Here is a 12,223-nt window from a genome sequence, read left to right as displayed (position 1 = left end):
TCCCACCCGGAATCGAACCCGGGTCTCTCACGAAAAAGACGCATAAGTTAACCGCTTAGTCACGAAGTAGCTCCAAAGAAGAAACGAAGAAATAGTGTGAAGAGCGACATAGTGAAGGTGGTGTCACAGTGGATACGACACTAAATGAAAATAGGTGGAGGACAGAGATCCGAAAACCGACCCCACTTAACTGAAAAAAAAGTAAGAAGAAGAGTAAGTCAAATTATTGTATAAGGAAAGCAATAATAATAATAATAATAATAATAATAATAATAATAATAATAATAATAATAATAATAATAATAATAATAATAATAATAATAATAATAATAATAATAATAAACCCATGTATATCAAGGCCTATAAATTGATTCGTATGGAAAAGTTTATTGATTGATTCTAAGGGTAAATAAATCAATTCTCATCAGTTGATTTAAAAAGTAAGTTAATAGATGATTGGAAAGAAAATCCACTGACATAAAGAAAATTTTAAAAAATGAATGTTTGGAGAGAGAGTAATTAATTTTAAGAAGTAAATCAATTGATTCTGTGAGACGCTTCACCACTTAATTAAAAACTACAAAGCAATGTGTTAGTTTACCTTTTATTGTGCTAGTCGAGAAATTATGAAAAGAGTTTTAGACCTAATGATTTCTTCGTTGAGTTGAGTTGATTTTGAGTTTAATATGTCTCTCAGCAGCGAGGTTATATGCGACGGGATCTACTGATTAAAGTGGAATCCGAACTACAAATGAGCTCCGCTGGGAATCGAACCAGGGCCTCCCATGCCAAAGGCGCGTACACCAACCGCTTAGCCACAAAGGAGCTCATGATTTCTTCGTAATTCTGTTGCTAATAAAAATGTCTTTGGTTTATACAGTATATAAAAAATAATTATATATTTAAAACCAGTTCATACTTAATTAAACCAATAATAAATACATGATTACTTAAATTATATTTTACAAAATAAGTGTGACCAAAAGTATCAATGTTGATACATCATGAATAGGATGAGCTAGTCTTATTTGTTTGAAAAAGTCAAAAGTAGTGTTGTAAATAGAAAAAAAAAACGGTTCGTATTTTTTCAGAAATCTACGTTTTTTTTAGAAAAAAAAACATTGCCTCTCGTTTTTTTTCTAAATTTCGTTTTTTTTCGAATAGTCATTTGTAATGCATCCTACGTCTATTTAAGAATGAAATATTTTTAAGTAGGTGTAATCACCGTAAAATGCATCATAAATTAAACGCTAGATACTGATACGCTACAAATATTTTACAATTTATATGAATACCATACCTATTAACAATTCGGGTTTCAGCAGTTTTAATCAATATCAACTAAGAAATAAAAGTAGAAATGAAATTTTGTTTTTTCGTGAAAGCAGGCCATTAATAAGCACGAAAATAATGTCACGAACAGTATAAAATTCCAATAACTTGTCTAAAGGTAAAAACTAATACTAATTTGCCTAATAGTATTTTTCTAAATGTCATATATAAATAATTTGTCGACTAGATATATATGATATGCAGAGCCGGCTCTACCATATATGCAGTGGCGTATTTACGATTTTGTTTCGGGAGGGGCTTTGCTAACTTTCGGGGGGGCTTTGCCTGAAAATGTGAAAATTCTGCAAGATATTTCATATACTTTACTATAGTAAGTACGATTTCGGGGGGGGGCTTAAGCCCGGAAACCCTCCTAAATACGCCACTATATATATGCAACACGTGGATTTGCGTGGAACGGCAAGCTTGGATGGTCCGGCAAAATCTGTCATAAGTATATTATTTAAATTAAATATTTCTTGTTGGAAACAGACTTCATGATGATGGTAGTTACAATTACTAAGCTGACCTTCTATTTGAATACTACATTCATAAATTATGTTTAGGTTGCATTAGTTTAAGGCCACATGGACAATGCTAAAGCAAATGGTCGAATAAATCCGAGCACAAATTGCTTGATTGTTGTCAAATGCAAGAATTCAATTCTCGAATAGTAGTGAATATCTGCTCCATTTAGTAAGTTATCACAGTTTTGATATGAAAGTAGTCTTGTTTTTGTCAGAAGCAAGTTCCTTATCATTGAAGATAGAAATAAGTTTCTTTTTTTAAATGTTAGAAGATGTAGAAGAAAAATCAAGAAATAAAGATAAAAGAGCTAGTTGCACTGGAATTGCAAACTGAAACATTGAGATTGAAGCTCGATAGTGAATTCTATAAAAAGGATTACCATCTTTCCTATGCAGGTGTGTTTGCTTTATCTTTCACTATCATAATAGATTAACATTTAAAGAAAAAAATAGATACAACGGAATTGCATTTTTAGTAAGTATTTAAGCCTTTCTGAATGCGACTGCACTTGCCCTCACCTTTGTTGTTCATGCTGGAGTAGCATACTTAAAATAATGACTTCTAAGATTTATTCTTTCTGGAGAAAGGGGGAGGCGGCAAATTATGCCATTGCACGAGGCGACAAATAGACTAGGATCTGAATATAGGACGACTCAATTTGAAGTAATGCAGGGTGTTTCAAAATTAATATTAGGTTTTTGACACTTTGTAGTATCTATTACAATTAACTTACAATTCTAAATATTATATCAAATGAAAGAGCAACTCAAACAGTTTTGTACGCACGCATGTGCATACGTTGTTTCTTCTGTCTGCCGTTAGAAAGAGCAAGTAGCAAAGATGGAGACTAGAGAGCAGAAAGCTTTTTGTGTTTTAATAAAGACTGAACCTGTACAGTGCAACCGTCTGTGTGAAGAATATTAAGGAGACGCTTGCAACTACGTCTTTATTGTTTACAGTTGCTACAGGTCTAAAACCTAAACTACGGTTTACGTACCAATTTCGCAAGTGAAATATTGCTGCATAACAATGAAGATTTTCTGGATCGTGTCGTCTACAGTGATAAATCGACTTTTCACCTAAGAGCTAATGTGAACACTCATAATGTTTGCATCTGGCCGTCAGCAAATCCTCAGGAGATGGTGCAATTGAAACGAAACTCCCCTAAATTGAATGTGTTTTGTGCAGAGATGTGCGTCTACGCGTAAAAACCGATAGTTTACGTTTACGTGTCAACTATGCGTAGACAATGTAAACAACGTAGACTATGTAGAATATGTCAACAACACGTAATTTAATATGGCGTGTGGACAATAAAGGAGCTTTTTTTGTCGTTACCTTGCGAAATTGCGTACAAAATAAAATGCTTAGACCAGCGAATAGTAACTTTATTCGAATACTTAATTTCGTGTTGATGAAGGAAAATGAAAAATATTATGCATTTTGTAAAATATGCAAGAAAAAATTGGCAAATACAGCAGCTTCAAGACTGAAAGCCCACAGGTGAGAATTAGTTTTGTAAGTTTCATTATAAAAGCAGTGCTCGAAGTGGAAAATCTAAGGAAGTGGTATGTGCAAAGCAGAGTAAACATACAGATTAGATAATTCCCTCTACTTTTTATATGTTAGTCGTTTCCCTAATCTTTCGCTGCACCGAAGCAAAACAACTGAATGAGGAAATATGAACAAACGAGCAACGAAATTCTTCCTTACATTTGATAGTGGTTGTCTACATAGTCTACACGGGAAAAGGTGTAATGTAGATTACGTATAGATTACAGTAGACAATCGCGTAGACGTAAAATTATAGTTTACGGCACATCACTGGTTTTGTGCCATATGGCGGAAAGTTTATGGGCATTTCTCGCCTATCGAATAGATGTGTGCCGTGTAATGAATGAATCTCACATTGAACACTTGTAGCAAAGACTGTTTGAGGTGCTCTTTTACTTCATGCATTGCTTGTAAGTGTTCGTAAAATGTAATAAGTACTACGAAGACTTAAAACCCCAAAATTTATTTTGAAACACCCTACATTTCTCACCAACAGTGTTGGAACTAAGATGCAAAAAGGAGAAAAAATTTCCTTATAAAGTTATTGTTTACAACGATATTATTATTAGTCGAGACTATAACTACAACAACAACACGAGTTAGTAGTCAAAAAAAAAAAAAAATGTAATCAAGTGTATACTCGGGGGTCAAGGTGGCCGAAGTAGCACACACAGGTGTGTCACTTGTTTAATCCGCTCCAGTGTGGACACTAATTAAGATATCGGGATATTATTCTTGCAAAATGTGGTTGAACTATAGTTTATCATATTAATTTCTTTTTCTTCTGGTGTCGAATTTCACCCCAGTAAAAAATTCGAGAATTTTCTAATTTCGAATTTCCTTTACTTTTTTCCCCTGTAGCTTCCTTCGTTGTAGAAAGACATCCTTAAGACTTGTCAGGTAGATACCTCTGATGGATACCTAACTGCTGACATCAATTGGACGGGCCTGCGCGTAGTGTTGCCAATTAGGGAAATTAAAATTCTCCTATATTTGGGCAAAAAATTAGAAATTTTTGTTTATAAATTCGTAGCTATACGTCCGAGTGCAAGTCAACTTACGCCAATCGAACATTTGTCCTTACTTAACAAACGAAAGTACAGATCGTTACATGGGGTAATTAGGGAACGCACGTAAAATTCGTATTTAGGTTCTAGCCCTTGATTTTTCTAGTTTTTCCTTGCCTTTCTCTTTACCGCAATATATTTTTGATAATTAGAAGCTTTGTTCCTTAAATATCGCCATAATACTTGTAGGATATATTAGTGGTGTACCAATGTTTAATTTAAGATAGTTTGCGTCTGTCTGGTTGCAGTGTTGCCAGCTACAGAATATTTTAATTCCATATTTTAGGGGGAAATTTTGGAAAAATTATATGTTTTGTCTCTATTATTTCCCTCTTGTTGGCTATATCGGAACAAACGTACCAGTATCTGGAGGTCTCGTGTTTGCTCTACACAACGCACTATAGAAAGTTTCATAGGATAATTAGGGGAAGTACAGTTGAGGTTTACAGTGGACCTTGTTCACTAATTGAAAAGATAACTGTGATTTTTTTTAAGGTAGAATGAGATATATTTTATTGACATGCTTACTTTATTAGATATGTCACAAAACTTGTAGGATATATTAGAGGAATACCAAACCTTATTTTAAGATAGTTTGTGTGTGTCTGATAGTAGTGTTGCTAGCTACAAAAAAAAAAATAATAATAATTCCAGATTTTAGGGGCAAATTTTGGGAAAAATTCCCTTTTTTATTTCTATTATTTCCTTCTTGTTGGCTACATTCAAACAAATGTACCAGTGTCTAACAGCCTCATCCTTAGCCTACACAGCGCACCATAAAAAGTTTCACTAGAATAATTAGGGGAAGTACAGTTGACTTTTATAATAAACCATGTTCTGGAAATTGTAAGAAAATGGTGAATTTCTGAGGTAGAATGAGAGTTGTTTTTTTTTAATTTCATGATTACTTTGTTATATATCGCCATGATACTTGTAGGATATATTCTTCGAGTACTACGCTTTATTTTCAGATAGCTTTCGTCTGTCTGGTGGCAGCGTTTCCAGCCAAAACAATTAATTCCCGCTATTAGGTGAAAAATTCGGAAAATTTCCCTTTTCCCCTCTATTATTACCCTCTTACTGGCTACATTGAAACAAACGTACCACTACCTGAAAGCTTCCTCTTTGCTCTACAGAACACACCATAAAAAGTTTCAATACGATAATTAGAGAAGCTGTACCCCGGCATATTTGATTTTTGCCTCTGACGCGTAAAAAGTGTCAAAATTTCATGTGTATGACAGAATTTTTTTTCCCTCTTTGAATGGAAGCCAGCGACTTCAGGATTTCACTGTACCTTGTCAACACACCAAAGATTTGTTTAGGTGACTTGAACCCATATAGCAGCAGTGGTGCTAGATACAAAAAATTTTTGAAATTCGGTTAGGGATTTTTTTGTAAATTTTCACCCCTACATTTCCCTCAATAATTTCCCACCGGGTGGTAACACTGCAATGCAACTTACACCAAAAGCTAGCCACATCCATTTTCTTAAAAACAAGGTCTTAACCATATCAATCGAATGAATAGTTTTTGAGCAATAAGTCAGTAACTGGAAATGTAGGGAAACGCCAAAAATTACCTGGGACCGAAAGGAATAATCACACAATTTTGCTCGTATAGGTTCAAAGAAACAAACGATTTGTAAGTTACGAGGGCTTCGACTCAAGTTCTGTTGATTATTTCAATAATCTGCAACATAAATCAATAAATAATAGTTGCCAGAAAAGAAACAGATTTTTGAAAAAAAAAACATGAAAAAGAACGATGTTTTCTATTGAAAAAAAACTTCACAGAAAAAAAACCGTTTTTTTACAACACTAGTCAAAAGTAATCCTATCTGTGAACCTAAAAGATAATATTGACCACACGCATATTACTCGAAGTTATTTGTTAGCGCTGTGAAGTGACTTCAACACTGAGTCTCATGTCTGACCTAAAAAGAAAAAAAAAATCTTGTACTGTAAAGAGAAGTACATGGAAAGTGGTGAGGCAGAAACAATTCAGTCAAGTCTTCCCTTATGGACCCCTTCTGCGTGTATCTCTGCGCTATGGTTGTCTACTCCGCCTAGACGCCTCCTAATTGACCATGTAGAAAATAGTAGTATCAAATTTCTGTTGTCGCCTGTAAACAATATAAGCTGATAAAAATATGGTTAACTCTTGAACATTTCAGATTAAAGCGGTTGTAATGTCAAAATCAGTAATGTCTGAGTGGCGCCTTTGCCAAGGAGAAAGTTCAGCAATATATTGTTGTCGTAAAATCTTCCCAGAATGACTTATCTGAAATTGTCACTTCCTTTCACACGTCTTGTCCAACCCCCTAACACTACTTGTGTTAACTCACGAATTTTCTAAATAAGGGGAAACGAAGGCTTATCATGACTGGTCAAACAATGTTGGCTGGCAGTGAGATTAGAAGAAATTAGTCTTCTTATCTTCTCCAAAACTGTGTTCGTATTATTCCTTCTGTGTTTTATCTTAAGGTCGGTTGTTTCTCTTCGCTTGCTTTTAGAATACTTTACGTTCAACGGAAGTATCCCTATTTAGTATGTGGTAGGTTATGAGCTTCCAATTTAGTACTATTTTCCTCTTAGCTTCGTCATTAGAGTGTAAGAAACCGTAAAACACAACTTACACACAATTTGAATTTCACTTAGCTATATATCTAACATTTGAATTGGCATTAGTCACTCATAGACCGTAGTACCGCGGTAACTCAGTGGTAGAGCGTTCATCTCTGATGCATGGTTCGATCCCAGCTCGCGCCAAGTGAACTTTGTGGTGAACAAATACCGTGTGCGTGGGTTTTCTCTGGGATCTCCCGTTTCCTCCCACTTTGTTCATTCCACCATTTCATTTATTTCTCATTATCATCGTCACCTTTAGCTTAGCCGGCATAAACGTGGGACGTAAAACTTAAACATTTATTTCATAGACCGTAATACGAATAATTCCAAGTTCAAATACAGTAGAAGCGTAATTGCCCCTAATCTGACTAAAGTTGGTTGCATGATTATAGTTTAGCTTCTGTCTTCAGCACCGAACCTATATGAGACTTGGATCTACAATTTAATATGGATTCCAAAGCCCCTGTAATGCGTTCAAATTTCAAAGAACTCTCACTGCGAATTGAACCCGGAATCCCGTGCACCAAAGGCGTGTGTGCTAGCCACTAGACCAGCGAGAAGACAGCTAATCTAAAGTTTAGAAGAATGATTGAACATTAAAATAATAAAGGTTTTATTTTCATCTATTACACGTGTTTAATTAAAAAGTGAAAAGAAATCTTTAAGTTTACATCCCACGATTATGCTGGATAGGCGGAATGAGACGGTGATGATGAGAAATGAATGAAATGGTGAAATGAAGGTAATTGGAGAAAACGGAAGAACCCCGAGGAAACCCACGCACACGGTGTTTGTCCACCACATAGCTCAGTTGGTAAGAGCTGGGATCGAACCAAGGACCCCATGCACCAGAAGTGAACGCTGTACTACTGAGGCACCGTGGCCCCACGTGATTAATTAAGTTACACAAAGTTTTATATAACTTAATTTCCATCTCCAACTTTATGTAAAATTCACTTTAATTTTAGTGACAACAAAACTTGAAATTCACTTGCAAATTTTAATTTAATTTTCCAATCATTGTTTCATTTACATTAACTGTTGTCCTGTGCAAGCTCTGAATTAGAAATACTCACCAAATGAGACAAAGTAGAAGTTTCGTGATAAGATACGAGACGAGACAAGGAAACAGTTGAGTTGAGTTGATTTTGAGTTTAACGTCCCGTTCAGCAGCGAGGCTATATGAGACGTGGACCTACTGATTAACGTGGAATCCGAACCACATGAGCTCCCGCCGGGAATCGAACCCGGGTCTCCCACGTCAAACTGACAAGGAAACAGATACACTTTCTAGGAGTCACGTGACTCAATGATAGAAAGCTCACCTCGGGTGCGAGGGATCCCGGGTTCGATCCCAGGCCACGTGAATTCTGTTGGACTACATCATGTCCGTGAGTTTTTCTTAGCTGTTCCTTTCCTCCCACATTATTATTTTACTAATTTACGATCATTCATTTTTATTAATTATCCATCTCCTTTAGCCCCACAGGGCATATAGGCCTAGCTATGAGACATTATAAAACTTTAAAAAATCATTTTTTTTAAATTAACTTTTCGAGTCATCACTTTTATGACACATTTTCGAGACGAGATGCCTTTAACTCTTATGCAGTATGTAACCCTACTGTGGACAGCTAATGAGACTCAAACCCTGAACCACATGTATCAAACATGTTGAACTACTCAGCTACTCGGAAGCGCTTTTAAGTAGATTGTAATATTCAAATGTTAAAATTATTCGAAGAATAATAATAAAACGAACGATTATTACGGTAGGACACGGTGGGTCGTGGGTCAGAGTGGGGCATGATAAGTCAAAGTAATTTACGATGAATTGCAGGTGAAAATGGGTCGGAATGGGTCATGATGAGTCAGAGTAGTTCCCGGTGAATCCCGGGTCAGAATGAATCGGAATGGATCGTGAGTCGAGGTAGCTCAGTGGCTCATAGTTCAAGTTTTCATTGATCCACGCCATTTCTGGCTTATGAGGCACTTTCTCACAGTCTCCCTCAAACGCCACTACACATCTAAGCAATAAACCTACTCTTTGTTAATGGTTTGACATCGTGTGACGTCTTCAGAATGAACAACACCATAAAAATCAAAGAAAACAGCTTTATTTTAACGTTTAAGAGACTTTGATATGCTAGGATGACTGTACCTTTGTTTCAACGTAATTAGCCATAGACCCAGGTTTCATCACCTGCTAGTATGTACTCTATTTCTGGTCCCGGCCCCGGCAAAGCCACTGTCGGTGCTGCTTTGGATATGTGGTCAGCAGTGCTGGATTTACGTATAAGCTAAACAAGCTATAGCTTAGAGTCCACTCTCTTGGGGGTCCCAAAAATTAAAGAAAACAACTGGTTGTACATTTCCAAAATATAAGAAAAATAATAAAATAAAATCTACATATAGCAACAGTCTTCATGTTGTGTAGACTCATATGACGTAAGTGATGGGGCCCCTTTTTCTAGCCTGCTGTCTAAAAATTACTAGTTTCTTCATTTCTGTATATAGTGAGCCTATGTTCACCTTGATTTTTAAAGGGCCCCATTACCTTCAATAGCTTAGGGCCCCACTAAACCTAAATCCGAGTCTGGTGGTCGGCAATGTCGGAGCTGAGAGGTACTTTAGGACGTGAAAGAGAGAACTGGAAGGTAGATTAGGATGTGAAAGTGAGGACTGGGAGATATATTAGAACGTGAAAGGGAGAATATGTCTCTAGTTGTCAACAAAAGATATCTCCTTGCCCTGTTGTACTTACGACGTAGGAACAGAAATCACGAAAGAACTGGGTGTTATGCACGAAAGCTTTGGGATCATTCTTTATTGGCTGTGAGTCATGTAGAAATTGCTTTTTACCCACTATATGAGACTCGCGAAGACGATGCGAAAATATTTTACTGACTATCGAATATTTACACAAGCTTTTGATTTTCTGATAGAAACAACTGGCAGAATACCCGGTCTTCATATGGAGAAAATAAGTTTCATTTTGGATATAAAGGGCTGAATTTGAATTTGAACGGCATCAGAAGTGTCACTGTTCATCTCAGCAACCCCGAAAACTATAAATTGGGCATTAACATCTGTCATTTTCGATCATTTTTATATATCTCCGCCCCCCTTAAGTTGCGGATCTGAATTTGTATTTAAACGGCATCGGAAGTGTCACTTTTCATCTCAGCGACCCTTAGTACTATGGATTCGACAGTAATATCGTTCATTTTCGATCATTTTGAAATATTTCCTCCCCCTCTTCCCTTTAGTTGCACCGTGAAAGTGAAATGATAACCAGCCCCGAACTTCATCTACGTGTATGTTGAAAATTTGATCTAGATTGGTCGAGTAGTTCAAGAGTTATTACGTCACAAACATATTTCCTTTCATTTTTATTTATTTTTCTATATCTCCCCCTTCCTTAGGTAGCAGCATCAAAGTGAAACGATAAAAAACATCCCAGACCCGAAGCTCATTTATGTGGCAAATTTGATAGAGATCGGTCGAGTGGTTCAAAAGTTATTAAGTTTTATTTATTTTTAAATATCTCCCCCTCCCCCTTCCGTACGTTGTACCGTCAAAGTGAAATGATAAAAACCATCCCTGGCCCGAGCCTCATCTATGTGGAAAATTTGATGGAGATTGGTCGGATGGTTCAAGATCTAATTTGTCACAAACATAGTGACATTTGATTTTTATATAATTTTAACCTATATACTATAGATTAGAAAACATATTCAGCGCCAGTATATAAAAATGAGGCCCTGTATCCCAATAATATAAATGTTGGCAGTTGCAATAAGATAAGGCTATTATTATTATTATTATTATTATTATTATTATTATTATTATTATTATTATTATTATTATTATTATTATTATTATTATTATTATTATTATTATTGAAATAGTATAAATCTCTTAAAGTTGCTGACTGCTTGACTAATCACGGAAATTATAACCCACTTTCATCAGAGGTAGAGGCTTTGCGTTTTCATTTCTGCTTTCTCTCTTTTTCTTTTTTTTTTAAATACGTTTCTTCCTGGTTGGTTTTAATGTCAAGAAATTAATAGTTCAAATATCGAATTCTAGGCAAAAGAAATACTAAAATTATTCCCTGAATTTTGAAGTTTATTTTATTTTTACTTTTATTTTTATTTCTTTAGAAAGATCCTGGGGAGTATTTTTGGTCATCATCGATTTTTTTTTTCAAAATTCGTATTTTCGAGTTGGAGAGGCGTATTTGTTTATTGCCATTCCACAAATTTCTAAGAAAAGAATGAGGTAGTTTCGTCAGTGAAAGAAAAGATTTACAAGTGAAAAGTGGAGTCCATTTCTTCTGTTGACAAAGCCTGGATCACACAGTCAAGAGAATGTCAATTGAAAATCTTTTAGTTTTACGTCCCACGCTTGTGCCGTGTGGGCTAAAGGAGACGGTGTTGATGATAAATCAATGAAGAAAGTTTGAGGAAAGGGAGAACCCTGAGAAAACTCACGCACACGGTGTTTGTCCACTACAAACTTCATTTGGTGCGAGCTGGGATCAAACCAGGAACCCCATGCACCAGAAGTGAATGCTCTATAAATGAGTCACCGCGGCCCCACAGTATGCCAATTGAGTCACTTGTCTTCGGGCACTTTTCGAAGAGTGTTTGGTTGTGCTGGTTTAGTTTCAAAATAATAATAATAATAATAATAATAATAATAATAATAATAATTCTGTTTTAACTTGTCAACGAATATTCTATTCGGTCATTGCTTACCCAGTCACACCGGGGGAAGTGATCGACACAAAATTCTTATGAAAATAAAATAAAGTAATAATAATCAGGAAAGTTTTAATGTTTTTTTTTTTTTTTTTTTTTTGTCACATGCTTAATTTTCACTAACATCATATGACAGGAGGATTTACTCATCTTTGCTTCTCCATCAGCTCACAGTCAAAGAGTGATTTTTCCGAACATCACACACTTTCTGAACGTGAACGTCATTGCATTATATTGATAGGTGTCCAGGTTCTGCCTCATCTTCGATTGATTTTCTTCTTGAAACTAATAACCCTTGCTCAATCTTTAACAATAATAATAATAATAATAATAATAATAATAATAA

At 35.5% G+C, this 12,223-nt stretch overlaps 1 long non-coding RNA gene across 1 annotated transcript in view; it reads right to left on the bottom strand.

Moving 5' to 3' along the window:
• The window catches only part of LOC145673084 (uncharacterized), a 122,296-nt gene that overhangs the window by 88,188 nt on the left and 21,885 nt on the right, over window positions 1-12,223 (bottom strand). The window lies entirely within an intron of this gene.

Source organism: Thermobia domestica, chromosome 16, assembly GCF_964235325.1.
Source record: "Thermobia domestica chromosome 16, izTheDome1.hap1.1, whole genome shotgun sequence".
Lineage (NCBI taxonomy): Eukaryota > Metazoa > Arthropoda > Insecta > Zygentoma > Lepismatidae > Thermobia > Thermobia domestica.
This window is presented reverse-complemented; position numbering and strand designations above follow the sequence as displayed.